The sequence below is a fragment of the Rana temporaria genome, chromosome 3, assembly GCF_905171775.1.
Source record: "Rana temporaria chromosome 3, aRanTem1.1, whole genome shotgun sequence".
NCBI classification, from domain to species: domain Eukaryota; kingdom Metazoa; phylum Chordata; class Amphibia; order Anura; family Ranidae; genus Rana; species Rana temporaria.
The window spans coordinates 479433918-479452326 of record NC_053491.1 but is presented as its reverse complement, the minus strand read 5'-3'; the positions used below and the strand labels follow the sequence as shown (position 1 = coordinate 479452326).

At 50.6% G+C, this 18409-nt stretch overlaps 1 protein-coding gene across 1 annotated transcript in view; it reads right to left on the bottom strand.

Annotated features, from left to right (window-relative positions):
- Window positions 1-12029, bottom strand: part of RNF167 (ring finger protein 167) — a 61039-nt gene extending 49010 nt beyond the window's left edge. The window contains exon 1 of the mRNA XM_040346971.1: window positions 11868-12029. The gene's annotated coding sequence lies outside the window, so the exon portion shown is untranslated. The remainder of the gene's footprint in view (window positions 1-11867) is intronic.
- Window positions 12030-18409: the final 6380 nt, after the last annotated feature.

Genomic DNA, 18409 nt, shown 5'->3' with positions numbered 1-18409 from the left:
CCTTGTAATAGGAATGTGTGTGACAGGTCCTCTTTAAGGAGAGATGCGGGGTCAATAAGACCCCACATCTCTCCTGCAGGCTGGAAAGAATGAGATCGTGAAAAAAAATTCACAGATCTCATTCAAACTAGCCGCAATTGCGGTTTGTTTACTTACGGGGACCCGGGCGTGACGTCATCACATCGCGCCCGGGCCTCCGACGGTCATAGAGATGACTGGTGACCAGATCGTCACCAGTCTTCTCTATGGCAAACATCCGGCGGACGGCGATCATCTCTCCGGGCCCCCGGTGGGACGGGAGAGCGTGGAGAAGCACCGGATGGCGGCGGGAGGGGGGGGATGTCCCCTCCCGCCGCCTGTAAGAACGATCTAGCGGCGGAACCGCCGCTATGATCGTTCTTACGGTGCGCAGGATCGCCGCCGCTAAAAAATGATATCTCAATGATGCCTCCGGGTGCAGGCATCATTGAGATATCCCCCCCGCAAAGCCCATCACGTCATATGACGTCCACCCAGGATAACAGGTCCCCGTTTTGGACGTCATATGACGGCGTGCGGGTGTCAAGTGGTTAATAAAAGTTCCCATTATCCTTCAATCTAAGAAGTGGAGACAGATGCATTCTGGGGGCTCAGACTCCATCTTAGAGACTGGGGAGAAGGAGCCTCCAAGCAGGGCACGTGTTGGACTGGAACTTGCATGTCTTTGCATCCCCTCAGGCAGAATCGCTGGTGAGAATCACTGCTATCCACAGCCTAAGTATTCATTGTGTTTTCTGTATATTTCATATACCGGATTATATGAACTTCTTATTATTTTGTTTCTAATAGTTTCACCCCCACCCTGTTTTGGCAATAAAGCTTCAAAATGATATCCAGTCTGGCTTATTGCAGAATGGAAGGGTTTAGCTGCATGTTGCGTTACACACAGGGACATATGTAGAGAGGACAGAACACCGAGTGACACCCCAACCATAACCGGGAGCCATAGCAATTTCTTGAGCACTTTAGTGTCATTATTGCTGTATTTTTAAAACACATCATTCCCATTAATACATTTAGTGACCTCGCCTCTGCCTTTTTCCTCCCCACCCATGTAAACATTGCTCTGATCTACATTCAGCTTGTCGGTAGTCTGCATCATAGCCCATCAGACCAGGACTGAGAACAAGGAAGTCATCAGCTCCACCTTCTAATTCAATGTACATTTTCACTGCCAAAAATGATTATTTCGGCTCTGCAGTGCACTAATGTAGTCACTGGAGATCACCAACTGCTAGAAGCTGGCAGATCCTGCACAAGCCTAGAAAAACTCATCACCCAATGCAATTTCAGACAAGTAACAGTGGAAAGCACAATGCACACCTAGAGCAATCCTTGTTGCCTTCCTTCTTCTCAGTGCTAGGTCTCCTGGAATGCCTGGAGGAGCACAATCCCCGCCCCATGCTTGTGATTGGAGAAATTATAAATCCTGCGCTGTGATTCGTTACAGCACAAGCTAATTTTTGGGAAAGCGGGGTGTCCCTGAATGGTAGTTTGGAAATGTGGTCACCCGAAGTCAGGCTGCCTCAAGTGCTCCCTTCACCTCCTCAGAAACCAACTCCACCCCAGACTCGCTCACATCAACAAGATCCTGTTCCCTCTGTGTTGCAAGAAGAAGAGGAAGATAACGAGGAGATAGTGTCTTACTGCATGTGGCTTACAGAAACGGAGACTGACGCAAGAGTTATGCCCCGTAGAAACGGTCGGAATTTCCGACAAGAAAGTCCGATGTGAGCTTTTGGTCGGAAATTCTGACCGTGTGTAGGCTTCATCTGACTTTTGCTGTGGGAATTTCTGCTAGCAAAAATTTGAGAGCTGGTTCATAAATTTTCAGACGGAAAAAATTCTGATTGGAAATTCCAACGCGCAAAATTCCGATAGATGCTCGGAACCAATTTGACGCATGCTCCGAAGCATTGAACTTAATTTTCTTGGCTCGTAGTAATGTTGTACGTCACCAAGTTCTTGACGGTCGAAAGTTACGAGAACTTTTGTGTGACCGTGTGTATGCAAGCCAAGATCGGGAGGAAAGAGGAAGGGAGGAAAGAGGAAGGGAGGAAAGAGGAAGGGAGGAAGGGAGGAAAGAGGAAGGGAGGAACGAGGAAGGGAGGAAAGAGGAAGGGAGGAAAGAGGAAGGGAGGAAAGAGGAAGGGAGGAAAGAAGGAAAGAAGGAAAGAAGGAAGGGAGGAAAGGAGGAAGGGAAGAAAGAAGAAAGAAGAAAGAAGAGGAAGAGGAGGAAGAAGAGGAAGAAGAAGAGGAGGAGGAAGAGGAAGAAGAGGAAGAGGAAGAAGAGGAAGAAGAGGAGGAAGAGGAGGAAGAGGAAGAAGAAGAGGAAGAAGAGGAAGAAGAGGAAGAGGAAGAGGAGGAAGAGGAGGACTACTGTCTAAAACAATACGAAGATCACCTAGTCCAGAAGTTGAAATGTTACCATCATTTAGGGAAGCCGATCACATTAAAGGGGTTGTAAAGGTAAAACAAAAATCCCTAAATAGCTTCCTTTACCTTAGTGCAGTCCTCCTTCACTTACCTCATCCTTCCATTTTGCTTTTAAATGTCCTTATTTCGTCTGAGAAATCCTCACTTCCTGTTCTTCTGTCTGTAACTCCACACAGTAATGCAAGGCTTTCTCCCTGGTGTGGAGTGTCACCCTCGCCCCCTCCCTTGCACTACAGGAGAGTCAGGACGCTCTCTACGTTGCAGATAGAGAAAGGAGCTGTGTGTTAGTGCGTGTCCTGACTCTCCTGTTGTCCAAGGGAGGGGGCGAGCACAACACTCCACACCAGGGAGAAAGCCTCACATTACTGTGTGGAGTTACAGACAGAAGAACAGGAAGTGAGGATTTCTCAGAAGAAATAAGGACATTTAAAAACGAAATCAAGGATGAGGTAGGTGAAGGAGGACTGCACTAAGGTAAAGGAAGCTATTTAGGAAAAAAATAAAAAAATTGTACCTTTACAACCCCTTTAAGGTTGAGAGTACCAGTCTATCCTCTGAGAAAGAAAGAAACAAGGGACTTGTTGAGTTTTGTTGATGAACCCTTGGTGTTGCCTGAACCAGATTGCCCCTCAGAGGCTGAAGTTCCCATTATGGGTGAAGATTGAGCATTATCTCTGAACCTATTGAGGAAGTTGATACACAGCCAAGTCCGGAGAATGCAGCTACGGATTTCCCTCTGGAGCCACGCAGTCCTGATCATGCCAGGGGTCCAGCAGAGAACTTTGTTCAAGCCTCTGAGAAGTATTCTCATATGTGGTTGAGATGAAGTATAAACCCTCCAAAGCGACTCACTTATGATACTTTAGGAGAAAACTCTGATGAAGTGATTCCTACCATTCAAAGTTCCCACGCCTAATCCCTCTACTGTCAATTGGATAGGGGGCGACTTTGCTTTAACCTCTGACACCAATGGGAGGGACACAGCCATTGCCCTGGCCTGTCCAAAAAAGAAATTTTGAGTTAACTGAAGTTGTATATAAATGGTTCAGGCAAAACCCAGATGTGTGTCAATATTTGTTGAATTTAGATTGTGGTTAATGTCATTATAGACCTGTTAATAACCATTTTCCTTCCATAAATTTTAAAATAAGTTAATGCCTCCATCTCTTTGGGGACCAAAGAATTCAAGTAGGGGGGAGAATGTAAGGTGTATATAAATGGTTCAGGCAAAACCCAAATGTGTGTCAATATTTGTTGATTTTAGATTCTGGTTAATGTCATTATAGCCTATTAATAAATATTTTCCTTCCATAAAGTTTGAATAAGTTAATGCCTCCCTCTCGTTGGGGACCAAAGAATTCAAGTAGGGGGGAGAATGTAGCCAGCAGCTAGCTATTATGCCTGCAATTCAGAGACATGTTTGCTATGTTATTAATGTGGGGTTGGCGCCCTCTAATGTTGGCTATACTTTGTGTCATTTCCTTTTGACAAAACTCAGAGCAAAGCACCGTGGGAGATGTAGTTCAGAACGCTGAGGTTTCCATTCCAGTGGGACTGGCTTGAACTAAGACTACCAGATTGCTGGCAATAGAAAAACAGACGACTAGGAGACGATATAAATGGGGCTGCAGCGGCCTACATCGCTCTCTTGGGACGCCGGTTTGAATCTGCCAGCAGGGAGCTCTGTGTCATTGTGAGCTGCTGGTGATTTGTGGCCGACAGAGCGGGGAGCCGTTCAGCTGCACCTGGAGGGATCTCTGTGGACAGCATCGTTTCTCTCCTCCAGCAGATTGGAGGCTGTTCCAGGTTATCCAGCGACACCTGCACTCAGTGGCGGTGCGTCTATAGAGGGCGCTGGAGCGCCGCCCCCTCTGGCTCCACACCGCCACTGAAATAACATACATTCATGCATTGCATGAATGTATGTTATTGTTGCCAGCTGCCGCTGGTCTATCCAGATGGCCGGACCTTGAGCGCCGACCACCTGAATAACGGCAGCTGGTTGGCGGTGCGGAAGTGCCCATCAGAGCCAGCGGCTCTGATAGGCTTTCCGAGTACAGCCCTCGTCTCCCGGATGCTTATCCTTGGAACGTACGGGGGTGCGTTCCTTGGATAAGACTGGCGGCCGTCTCAGCCAGTCAGGTTCACCGATTCTGGTTATCGGTAACCTGATTGGCTGAAGCGTCACCAAGGCGGGAGAAGACATCGAGGGACGTGGAAGGAGAAAGGTAAGTGCATTTTACAGGGCACAGCGGCGACGATGGGCACAGAGCCAACAAAGGGCACAGAGGCATCAATATGCATAGTGGTGACGATGGGCACAGTGGCAACAATTAAAGGGCACAGTGACATGCACAGTGGCGACAAAGGGCACAGTGGCGACAATTAAAGGGCACAGTGGCGACAATTAAAGGGCACAGTGGCGACAATTAAAGGGCACAGTGGCGACAATTGAGGGGCACAGTGGCGACAATTGAGGGGCACAGTGGCGACAATTGAGGGGCACAGTGGCTGCGTTTGTCATGGCACAGTGACTGCATTTGATGGCATGGCACAGTGGTGACAATTGATGGCACAGTGGCTGCGTTTGATGGCATGGCACAGTGGTGACAATTGATGGCACAGTGGCTGCATTTGATGGGCACAGTGAGGCTGCAATTTTTTCTTTTTTCTTTTCTTCGTTTGCGCCCCCCCCCCCCCAAAAAAAAAAAATTTGAGCACCAGTTGCCACTGCCTGCACTTCAGATCCGGGTAGGCCCGCGGCATGGTGTGGTGGATGCCAGACACAGTTTTCCAGAACCAAGGTGGGAGTTCCTGAAAGAATCTCATTCATCTCTTGCATCGCTGCCAGCAGTTTCTGTATCCAGTGTGGTGAGCTGGTGTATGCCCATTTAGATTCTAAACGGACACTGCATATAGACATCACTTATTCAGCCCACCTTTCTGGGTCCATACATATTAATGAACACTGTACGCAGACATCTATGCCCTGTTCACAACTGTATCACTGGTAAGCTTGTTGGATACAATAACATTGACATCATACAGGAAAAGTACAAAGTAAAATAATTATCACCCTATTCACATTACACTAAAGCTAGCTGAAGACCGCTGGATTTCAAGGAGTGAGACTTCAACCCTTTTTTATCCTCTCTGCTCAAGTGACTAAAGTTGTTTTGCACAGAGGGTCTGCTCTCATTTTCCTGGAACTCTATTTAAAAGGCTACGCTTAATTTTTATTTTTTCGATTTAAAATAGAAAATACAGTGTTTGGTCACTAGATGGGGCCAAGTATCATAGAAATTTGACATATTATTAAGTGCCATCTATTGGTGACATGCAGTATTTTTTATAAATACACCATGCAGGTCATGAATAAACATTAGGAGACAAATGCTCATAGTATCAGATCCCAAGGTGCCAGGAGGGTGTGTGAGCGTTGGCATACATGTCAACAGGAAATTAACTATTCTGTTATCGCTGCTAAGTATAGCATTGGAGGTATTTTGGTATATCTGTTTGACAAAAGCTAAAAGAAAAGCTGTTGATCCTGCCAGAAATTCAGAGCTGTCCCATAGAGCCTTCCAAGTTCATATCTTTGAATACAGAATGAACAGATTTTATTGGCTGGAGATCTGAGAGTGGGAGTGGTTGAGGCAAGGACAACTGGGCAGGGCTGACACCACGGGGCTGACATCAGTCCACAAAAATGCAGTGGGGAAATCTTCATGTATTGCAGTGATGTACAGCTTCTTTTTTATATATATAATTTTGTCTTTGTCTATACATATTTATTAATATCTGGGATTCTCAGAGATTTTTCTGGCTGGACTGGGGTTCATACTGCCCACCGTCATCCCCTCCTCTCCTGTACATACTGCCCACCGTCATCCCCTCCTCTCCTGTACATACTGCCCACCGCCACCCCCTCCTCTCCTGTACACACTGCCCACCGCCATCCCCTCCTCTCCTGTACATACTGCCCACCGCCATCCCCTCCTCTCCTGTACATACTGCCCACCGCCATCCCCTCCTCTCCTGTACATACTGCCCACCGCCATCCCCTCCTCTCCTGTACATACTGCCCACCGCCATCCCCTCCTCTCCTGTACATACTGCCCACCGCCATCCCCTCCTCTCCTGTACATACTGCCCACCGCCATCCCCTCCTCTCCTGTACATACTGCCCGCCGCCATCCCCTCCTCTACATACTGCCCACCGCCATCCCCTCCTCTCCTGTACATACTGCCCACCGCCATCCCCTCCTCTCCTGTACATACTGCCCACCGCCATCCCCTCCTCTCCTGTACATACTGCCCACCGCCATCCCCCCCTCTCCTGTACATACTGCCCACCGCCATCCCCTCCTCTCCTGTACATACTGCCCACCGCCATCCCCTCCTCTCCTGTACATACTGCCCACCATCACGCCCCCTCTCCTGTACATACTGCCCACTGTCACGCCCCCTCTCTTGTACATACTGCCCACTGTCATCCCCTCCACACTCCTCTCCTATACATACTGCCCACTGTCATCCCCTCCAAACTCCTCTCCTGTACATACTGCCCACCGCCATCCCCTCCTTTCCTGTACATACTGCCCACCGCCATCCCCTCCTCTCCTGTACATACTGCCCACGCCATCCCCTCCTCTCCTGTACATACTGCCCACCGCCATCCCCTCCTCTCCTGTACATACTGCCCACCGCCATCCCCTCCTCTCCTGTACATACTGCCCACCGCCATCCCCTCCTCTCCTGTACATACTGCCCGCCGCCATCCCCTCCTCTCCTGTACATACTGCCCACCGCCATCCCCTCCTCTCCTGTACATACTGCCCACCGCCATCCCCTCCTCTCCTGTACATACTGCCCACCGCCATCCCCTCCTCTCCTGTACATACTGCCCACCGCCATCCCCCCCTCTCCTGTACATACTGCCCACCGCCATCCCCTCCTCTCCTGTACATACTGCCCACCATCACGCCCCCCTCTCCTGTACATACTGCCCACTGTCACGCCCCCTCTCTTGTACATACTGCCCACTGTCATCCCCTCCACACTCCTCTCCTATACATACTGCCCACTGTCATCCCCTCCAAACTCCTCTCCTGTACATACTGCCCACCGCCATCCCCTCCTCTCCTGTACATACTGCCCACCGCCATCCCCTCCTCTCCTGTACATACTGCCCACCGCCATCCCCTCCACACTCCTCTGCTGTACATACTGCCCACTGTCATCCCTCCACACTCCTCTCCTATACATACTGCCCACTGTCATCCCCTCCACACTCCTCTCCTATACATACTGCCCACTGTCATCCCCTCCACACTCCTCTCCTGTACATACTGCCCACTGTCATCCCCTCCACACTCCTCTCCTGTACATACTGCCCACTGTCATCCCCTCCACACTCCTCTCCTGTACATACTGCCCACTGTCATCCCCTCCACACTCCTCTCCTGTACATACTGCCCACTGTCATCCCCTCCACACTCCTCTCCTGTACATACTGCCCACTGTCACCCCTCCACACTCCTCTCCTGTACATACGACCCACTGTCACCCCTCCACACTCCTCTCCTGTACATACTGCCCACTGTCACCCCTCCACACTCCTCTCCTGTACATACTGCCCGCTGTCATCCCCTCCACACTCCTCTCCAGTACATACTGCCCACTGTCATCCCCTCCACACTCCTCTCCTGTACATACGACCCACTGTCACCCCTCCACACTCCTCTCCTGTACATACTGCCCACTGTCACCCCTCCACACTCCTCTCCTGTACATACGACCCACTGTCACCCCTCCACACTCCTCTCCTGTACATACTGCCCACTGTCACCCCTCCACACTCCTCTCCTGTACATACGACCCACTGTCACCCCTCCACACTCCTCTCCTGTACATACTGCCCACTGTCACCCCTCCACACTCCTCTCCTGTACATACTGCCCGCTGTCATCCCCTCCACACTCCTCTCCAGTACATACTGCCCACTGTCATCCCCTCCACACTCCTCTCCTGTACATACGACCCACTGTCACCCCTCCACACTCCTCTCCTGTACATACTGCCCACTGTCACCCCTCCACACTCCTCTCCTGTACATACTGCCCACTGTCACCCCTCCACACTCCTCTCCTGTACATACTGCCCGCTGTCATCCCCTCCACACTCCTCTCCTGTACATACTGCCCACTGTCATCCCCTCCACACTCCTCTCCTATACATACTGCCCACTGTCACCCCTCCACACTCCTCTCCTGTACATACTGCCCGCTGTCATCCCCTCCACACTCCTCTCCTGTACATACTGCCCACTGTCACCCCTCCACACCCCTCTCCTGTACATACTGCCCACTGTCATCCCCTCCACACTCCTCTCCTGTACATACTGCCCACTGTCATCCCCTCCACACTCCTCTCCTGTACATACTGCCCACTGTCACCCCTCCACACTCCTCTCCTGTACATACTGCCCACTGTCACCCCTCCACACTCCTCTCCAGTACATACTGCCCACTGTCATCCCCTCCACACTCCTCTCCTGTACATACTGCTTACTGTCACCCCCTCCACACTCCTCTCCTATACATACTGCCCACTGTCATCCCCTCCTCTCCTGTACATACTGCCCACCGTCATCCCCTCCACACTCCTCTCCTGTACATACTGCCCACTGTCACCCCCCCCCTCTCCTGTACATACTACCCACTGTCATCCCCTCCATACCCCTCTCCTGTACATACTGCCCACTGTCACCCCCTCCACACCCCTCTCCTGTACATACTGACCACTGTCATCCCCTCCACACTCCTCTCCTGTACATACTGCCCACTGTCATCCCTCCACACTCCTCTCCTGTACATACTGCCCAATGTCATCCCCTCCATACCCCTCTCCTGTACATACTGCCCACTGTCACCCCTCCACACTCCTCTCCTGTACATACTGCCCACTGTCCCCCCCCCCACACTCCTCTCCTGTACATACTGCCCACTGTCCCCCCCCCCCACACTCCTCTCCTGTACATACTGCCCAATGTCATCCCCTCCATACCCCTCTCCTGTACATACTGCCCACTGCCCCCCCCCCCACACTCCTCTCCTGTACATACTGCCCAATGTCATCCCCTCCATACCCCTCTCCTGTACATACTGCCCACTGTCATCCCCTCCACACTCCTCTCCTGTACATACTGCCCACTGTCATCCCCTCCATACCCCTCTCCTGTACATACTGCCCACTGTCCCCCCCCCCCCACACTCCTCTCCTGTACATACTGCCCACTGTCCCCCCCCCCACACTCCTCTCCTGTACATACTGCCCAATGTCATCCCCTCCATACCCCTCTCCTGTACATACTGCCCACTGTCACCCCCTCCACACTCCTTTCCTGTACATACTGCCCACTGTCCCCCCCCCACACTCCTCTCCTGTACATACTGCCCACCGTCACCCCTCCACACTCCTCTCCTGTACATACTGCCCACCGTCACCCCTCCACACTCCTCTCTTGTACATACTGCCCACTGTCATCCCCTCCACACTCCTCTCCTGTACATACTGCTCACTGTCATCCCTCCACACTCCTCTCCTGTACATACTGCCCACTGTCATCTCCTCTACACTCCTATCCTGTACATACTGCCCACCGTCACCCCTCCACACTCCTCTCTTGTACATACTGCCCACTGTCATCCCCTCCACACTCCTCTCCTGTACATACTGCCCACTGTCATCCCCTCCACACTCCTCTCCTGTACATACTGCCCACTGTCACCCCCCCTCTCCTGTACATACTGCCCACTGTCATCCCTCCACACTCCTCTCCTGTACATACTGCCCAATGTCATCCCCTCCATACCCCTCTCCTGTACATACTGCCCACTGTCACCCCTCCACACTCCTCTCCTGTACATACTGCCCACTGTCCCCCCCCCCACACTCCTCTCCTGTACATACTGCCCACTGTCCCCCCCCCCCCACACTCCTCTCCTGTACATACTGCCCAATGTCATCCCCTCCATACCCCTCTCCTGTACATACTGCCCACTGTCATCCCCTCCACACTCCTCTCCTGTACATACTGCCCACTGTCATCCCCTCCATACCCCTCTCCTGTACATACTGCCCACTGTCCCCCCCCCCACACTCCTCTCCTGTACATACTGCCCACTGTCCCCCCCCCACACTCCTCTCCTGTACATACTGCCCAATGTCATCCCCTCCATACCCCTCTCCTGTACATACTGCCCACTGTCACCCCTCCACACTCCTCTCCTGTACATACTGCCCACCGTCACCCCTCCACACTCCTCTCTTGTACATACTGCCCACTGTCATCCCCTCCACACTCCTCTCCTGTACATACTGCTCACTGTCATCCCTCCACACTCCTCTCCTGTAAATACTGCCCACTGTCATCACTCCACACTCCTCTCCTGTACATACTGCCCACCGCCATCCCCTCCTCTCCTGTACATACTGCCCACCGTCATCCCCTCCACACTCCTCTCCTGTACATACTGCCCACTGTCATCCCCCCACACTCCTCTCCTGTACATACTGCCCAATGTCATCCCCTCCATACCCCTCTCCTGTACATACTGCCCACTGTCACCCCTCCACACTCCTCTCCTGTACATACTGCCCACTGTCCCCCCCCCCCACACTCCTCTCCTGTACATACTGCCCACCGTCACCCCTCCACACTCCTCTCCTGTACATACTGCCCACCGTCACCCCTCCACACTCCTCTCTTGTACATACTGCCCACTGTCATCCCCTCCACACTCCTCTCCTGTACATACTGCTCACTGTCATCCCTCCACACTCCTCTCCTGTAAATACTGCCCACTGTCATCCCTCCACACTCCTCTCCTGTACATACTGCCCACTGTCATCTCCTCTACACTCCTATCCTGTACATACTGCCCACCGTCACCCCTCCACACTCCTCTCTTGTACATACTGCCCACTGTCATCCCCTCCACACTCCTCTCCTGTACATACTGCCCACTGTCATCCCCTCCACACTCCTCTCCTGTACATACTGCCCACCGTCATCCCTCCACACTCCTCTCCTGTACATACTGCCCACTGTCCCCCTCCACACTCCTCTCCTGTACATACTGCCCACTGTCATCCCCTCCACACTCCTCTCCTGTACATACTGCCCACTGTCATCCCTCCACACTCCTCTCCTGTACATACTGCTCACTGTCATCCCCTCCTCTCCTGTACATACTGCCCACTGTCATCCCACAGATCCCATCTGATACATTGTATACACAGATCCCATCTGATACATTGTATACACAGATCCCAGCTGATACATTGTATACAGCGTTCCATGGTATATAATAGAGATGAGGTCTCACCGGATTGCGGTCTCTTCCTATATGTCGGTGTGTCTCGCTGTGTTTACATGGTATGTCGCTCACAGTGTCAGTGTCGCTGTACACAGGGATATCAGGCTGTGTCTCCTCTGCTTGTTTTCCTGGTGTGACTCCTCCCCCCTCAGTCCTGTCCTCATTTCCTGCTCCCCCCCTCCCCCTTCCATTGTACAGCTGGGAGTGCCATTCATGCCAGGCTCTGTGTTCAACCAACTTTATTTATAAAAGACATCTTCTGATGAACAGAGACAGTCCACTTTCGTCCCTTCGTCCTGAAATGTATTCAGAATCTTCTCGTCGCTCAAGAGCGTTAATGCGAAAGAAAAAAAATGATTGATGCATTCATGTGAACGCCAAGATTTTTCCTGCTATCCGGGGCTCCGTTATAGAGATTTACCCCCACTTCCTGTCTCGGTGACAACGTATTATTTTTTTTTGTACCAAACAGGAAGTGACAAGTTGCATTTTTGCGCAGCACATCCCTATCCCAGAAACTTTATTTAAACTGGAATCATAGGACATAAGGCAGGTTTAAAAAATTTAACATGTCACTTCCTGTCTGGTAAAAAAACGTTGTCACCGAGACAGGAAGTGACGAGTTTTGCGCAGCACGTCCCCAACTCAGGAACTGACATGATAAGGCAGATCGAACGTGGTTATTGCGTTGGGAACGTGCCGCACAAACATTCATCATGCCACTTCCCGTCTGGTAAAAAACGTTGTCACCGAGACAGGAAGTGACGAGTTGCATTTTTTGTGCAGCACGTCCCTAACTCAGGAACTGACATGATAAGGCAGATCGAACCTGGTTATATTGCGTTGAGAACGTGGCGCACAAACATTCAACATGCCACTTCCTGTCTGGTAAAAAACGTTGTCACCGAGACAGGAAGTGACGAGTTGCATTTTTGCGCAGCACGTCCCTATCCCAGGAACTTTATTTAAACTGGAATCATAGGACATAAGGCAGGTTATTGCGTGCCGCACAAAAATTCAACATGTCACTTCCTGTCTGGTAAAAAAACGTTGTCACCGAGACAGGAAGTGACGAGTTGCATTTTTTGCGCAGCACGTCCCTATCCCAGGAACTTTATTTAAACTGGAATCATAGGACATAAGGCAGGTTTAAAAAATGTAACATGTCACTTCCTGTCTGGTTAAAAAACGTTGTCACCGAGACAGGAAGTGACGAGTTGCATTTTTTGTGCAGCACGTCCCTAACTCAGGAACTGACATGATAAGGCAGATCGAACCTGGTTATATTGCGTTGAGAACGTGGCGCACAAACATTCAACATGCCACTTCCTGTCTGGTAAAAAACGTTGTCACCGAGACAGGAAGTGACGAGTTGCATTTTTGCGCAGCACGTCCCTATCCCAGGAACTTTATTTAAACTGGAATCATAGGACATAAGGCAGGTTATTGCGTGCCGCACAAAAATTCAACATGTCACTTCCTGTCTGGTAAAAAAACGTTGTCACCGAGACAGGAAGTGACGAGTTGCATTTTTTGCGCAGCACGTCCCTATCCCAGGAACTTTATTTAAACTGGAATCATAGGACATAAGGCAGGTTTAAAAAATGTAACATGTCACTTCCTGTCTGGTTAAAAAACGTTGTCACCGAGACAGGAAGTGACGAGTTGCATTTTTTGTGCAGCACGTCCCTAACTCAGGAACTGACATGATAAGGCAGATCGAACCTGGTTATATTGCGTTGAGAACGTGGCGCACAAACATTCAACATGCCACTTCCTGTCTGGTAAAAAACGTTGTCACCGAGACAGGAAGTGACGAGTTGCATTTTTGCGCAGCACGTCCCTATCCCAGGAACTTTATTTAAACTGGAATCATAGGACATAAGGCAGGTTATTGCGTGCCGCACAAAAATTCAACATGTCACTTCCTGTCTGGTAAAAAAACGTTGTCACCGAGACAGGAAGTGACGAGTTGCATTTTTTGCGCAGCACGTCCCTATCCCAGGAACTTTATTTAAACTGGAATCATAGGACATAAGGCAGGTTTAAAAAATGTAACATGTCACTTCCTGTCTGGTTAAAAAACGTTGTCACCGAGACAGGAAGTGACGAGTTGCATTTTTTTGCGCAGCACGCCCCCAAATCAGGAACTGACATGATAAGGCAGATCGAACCTGGTTATATTGCGTTGGGAACGTGCCGCACAAACATTCAACATGTCACTTCCTGTCTGGTAAAAACGTTGTCACCGAGACAGGAAGTGACGAGTTGCATTTTTTTGCGCAGCACGTCCCCAACTCAGGAACTGACATGATAAGGCAGATCGAACGTGGTTATATTGCGTTGGGAACGTGCCGCACAAACATTCAACATGTCACTTCCCGTCTGGTAAAAACGTTGTCACCGAGACAGGAAGTGACGAGTTGCATTTTTGCGCAGCACGTCCCTATCCCAGGAACTTTATTTAAACTGGAATCATAGGACATAAGGCAGGTTTAAAAAATTTAACATGTCACTTCCTGTCTGGTTAAAAAACGTTGTCACCGAGACAGGAAGTGACGAGTTGCATTTTTTTGCGCAGCACGTCCCTAACTCAGGAACTGACATGATAAGGCAGATCGAACCTGGTTATATTTTGCGTTGGAAACGTGCCGCACAAACATTCAACATGTCACTTCCTGTCTGGTAAAAAAACGTTGTCACCGAGACGGGAAGTGACGAGTTGCATTTTTGCGCAGCACGTCCCTATCCCAGGAACTTTATTTAAACTGGAATCATAGGACATAAGGCAGGTTTAAAAAATGTAACATGTCACTTCCTGTCTGGTAAAAAACGTTGTCACCGAGACAGGAAGTGACGAGTTGCATTTTTTTGCACAGCACGTCCCCAACTCAGGAACTGACATGATAAGGCAGATCGAACCTGGTTATTGCGTTGGGAATGTGCCGCACAAACATTCAACATGTCACTTCCTGTCTGGTAAAAACGTTGTCACCGAGACAGGAAGTGAGGGGAAATCTCTCTAATGGAGGTATGGAAATGCACATCGGCAGGTGATCTATTCCACCACCGCGCGTCGGTCACCAATCGGTTGCGAGGACGGCATTGTTAGAAGGTGACACCACTTCTTTTTTTTTTTTAGACATAAACCAAAAGTTTGGGGACACCAGTCCTAGAAGAGCTTGGTGGGCATCCCACCCCAAAACCAATATGGAGGGTCCCCCCGTAGCCGTTATACCAGCCTCCATTTTTTACGTCGTTTGCGTTCGGCTTTTTCCGGCGGATAGTTACCCCTGCTATGTGCGGCGTATCCTATGTTAAGTATGGCCGTCGTTCCCGCGCCGAGTTTTGAATTTTTTACGTCGTTTGCGTAAGTCGTTCGCGAATACGGATGGACGGAATTTACGTTCACGTCGAAACCAATGACGTCCTAGCGACGTCATTTGGAGCAATGCGCGCTGGGAAAATTTACGGACGGCGCATGCGCAGTTCGTTCGGCGCGGGGACGCGCCTGATTTAAATGTTACACGCCCCCTAGCCGCGGAATTTGAATTCCGCCGGGGGATTTACGATACGCCGCCGCCGCAACTTTAGAGGCAAGTGCTTTCTGAATAAAGCACTTGCCTCAAAAACTTGCGCCGGCGTAACGTAAATCTAAAGATCCGCTGACCTATCTGAATCTGGCCCCTTGCCTCTAAAGTTGCGGCGGCGGATCGTAAATCCCCCGGCGGAATTAAAATTCCGCGGCTAGGGGGCGCGTAACATTTAAATCAGGCGCGTCCCCGCGCCGAACGAACGGCGCATGAGCCGTCCGTAAAATTTCCCAGCGTGCATTGCTCCAAATGACGTCGCTAGGACGTCATTGGTTTCGACGTGAACGTAAATTGCGTCGAGCCGTATTCGCGACCGACTTACGCAAACGACGTAAAAAATTCAAAACTCGGCGCGGGAACGACGGCCATACTTAACATAGGATACCCCTTACATAGCAGGGGTAACTATACGCCGGAAAAAGCTGAATGCAAGCGCCGTAAAAAAAAAAAATGCGCCGGGCGGTCGTTCGTTTCTGAATCGGCGGAAATCCTCATTTGCATATTCCTTGCGTAAAAAAAACTAAACGCCACCTAGCGGCCGGCCTGGAATTGCAGCCTAAGATCCGACGGTGTAAGTCACTTACACCTGTCGGATCTTAGGGAGATCTATGCGGAACCTGATTCTATGAATCAGGCGCATAGATACGACGGACGGAACTCAGAGATACGACGGCGTATCAGTATCTGAATCTGCCCCACAATGGGCTGGATTCAGTTAGATTTGCGCTTTTTTTACGGAGGCGCAGGGCAACGTTTTTGCCCTGCGCCCCCGAAAATTTACTGCGCTGCCCTTGATTCACGGAGCAGTAGCTCCGTAAATTGCGTGGGCGCGCCGGCAAAATGCCCAGCGTAAGCGCGCGCAATTTAAATGATCCCGTAGGGGGCGGGAATCATTTAAATTAGGCGCGTTCCCGCGCGGATCGTAGAGCGCATGCTCCGTCGGGAAACTTTCCCGACGTGCATTGCGGCAAATGACGTCGCAAGGACGTCATTTGCTTCAAAGTGAACGTGAATGGCGTCCAGCGCCATTCACGAATCACTTACGCAAACTACGTAAATTTGAAATTTCGCGACGCGGGAACGACGGGTATACGTAACATTGGCTGCCCCTGCTAATAGCAGGGGCAGCCTTACGCGAAAAACACTGTACGGAAACGACGTAAACTGCGTACGCAGGGCTCGCGCAACGTTGTGAATCGGCGTTAGTATGCAATTTGCATACTATACGCTGAGCACAACGGGAACGCCACCTAGCGGCCAACGTAAGAATGCAGCCTAAGATATGAGGGCATAAGAGCCTTATGCCGCGCATATCTTAGGCTGCAGTTGGCGTAACGAGGTTCCTGAATCAGGAGCATTCGTTACGCCGGGGCAAGTAAGCAATTGCGCTGTGTAACTATGGTTACACAGGCGCAATTGCTTCTTGAATCCAGCCCTATGTCTATTGCTAAAAAAAAAAAAAAAAAACACATTATGGCCACTAGATGGCGTTGACAATCATAGTTAAGAAGTGTGCTCCTCAGTGCCACCTAGTGACCATAATGCGGTATTTTCTACATTCGAATTGCAGGGAACATAGCCTGAGAACATTCGATTTTGCCTAATTTGCACAGAAAGAAATTTGCCTGCAGTTTTGGCGAACGGCTGTTTTATATTCACAATCGTTTCCCTTTGGGATTAATAAAGTGTTCTGTATAAATAGACCCCCTAAGTGACCCAATGAGGGGGTTCCCTGCAGCTATAGTGCATTACAGAGGACTAAGCAGCCCACCGATTGGCTGTAATGTCATTGATTGGTAGATGAACTTCGGAGACTCCGTCCTTCAGTGCTGGAGATCTTCACTGACCCCCATCCCCCATATCTCATCAATTCCTCCATTAATGACTTTATGACTCGGAGACCAAAGTGCAGGAATGACACAACCCTGAGCAGTGTGAGGTCTGTGTCAGCATGTTTCACCACAGGAAAGATCCGTCTGATGAGTCAGTGATCCCTGGAATATGGAGAACCCGAGTGTGTGTGGGGGAGGGGGGGGGTGTTAGGGTACAGGGAGGGATAGTGTTAGGGTACAGGGAGAGTTAGTGTTAGGGTACAAAAAAGGTTAGTTGTGTGGTACAGGGGGGGTAAGTGTTAGGTTATAGTGAAAGTTAGTGTTGGGGTACAGGGAGGGTTAATGTTAAAGACAGGGACAGGTTTAGTGTTGGGGGACACGAAGGGTTAGTGATGGGTACATTGAGGGTTAGTTTTGGGGGACAGAAAGGATGAGGGTTAGTGTTGGGGGACAGGGAGGATGAAGGTTGGGTACAGGGAGGGTTAATGTTGGGATCACAGGGAGGATGAGGGTTAGAGTTGGGGGACAGGGAGGATGAGGGTTGGGTATGAGGGTTAGTGTTGGGGGACAGGGAGGATGAGGGTTAGTGTTGGGGGACAGGGAGGATGAGGGTTAGAGTTGGGGGACAGGGAGGATGAGGGTTAGTGTTGGGGACAGGGAGGATGAGGGTTAGTGTTGGGGGACAGGGAGGATGAAGGTTATTGTTGGGGGACAGGGAGGATGAGGGTTAGTGTTGGGGGACAGGGAGGATGAGGGTTAGTGTTGGGGGACAGGGAGGATGAGGGTTAGTGTTGGGGGACAGGGAGGATGAGGGTTCGTGTTGGGGGACAGGGAGGATGACGGTTAGTGTTGGGGGGACAGGGAGGATGAGGGTTATTGTTGGGGGACAGGGGGGATGAGGGTTGGATACAGGAAGGGTTAGTGTTGGTGGGACAGGGAGGACGAGGGTTAGTGTTGGAGGACAGGGAGGATGAGGGTTAGTGTTGGGGGACAGGGAGGACGAGGGTTAGTGTTGGGGGACAGGGAGGATGAGGGTTAGTGTTGGGGGACAGAAAGGATGAGGGTTAGTGTTGGGGGACAGGGAGGATGAAGGTTGGGTACAAGGAGGGTTAGTGTTGGGGGACAG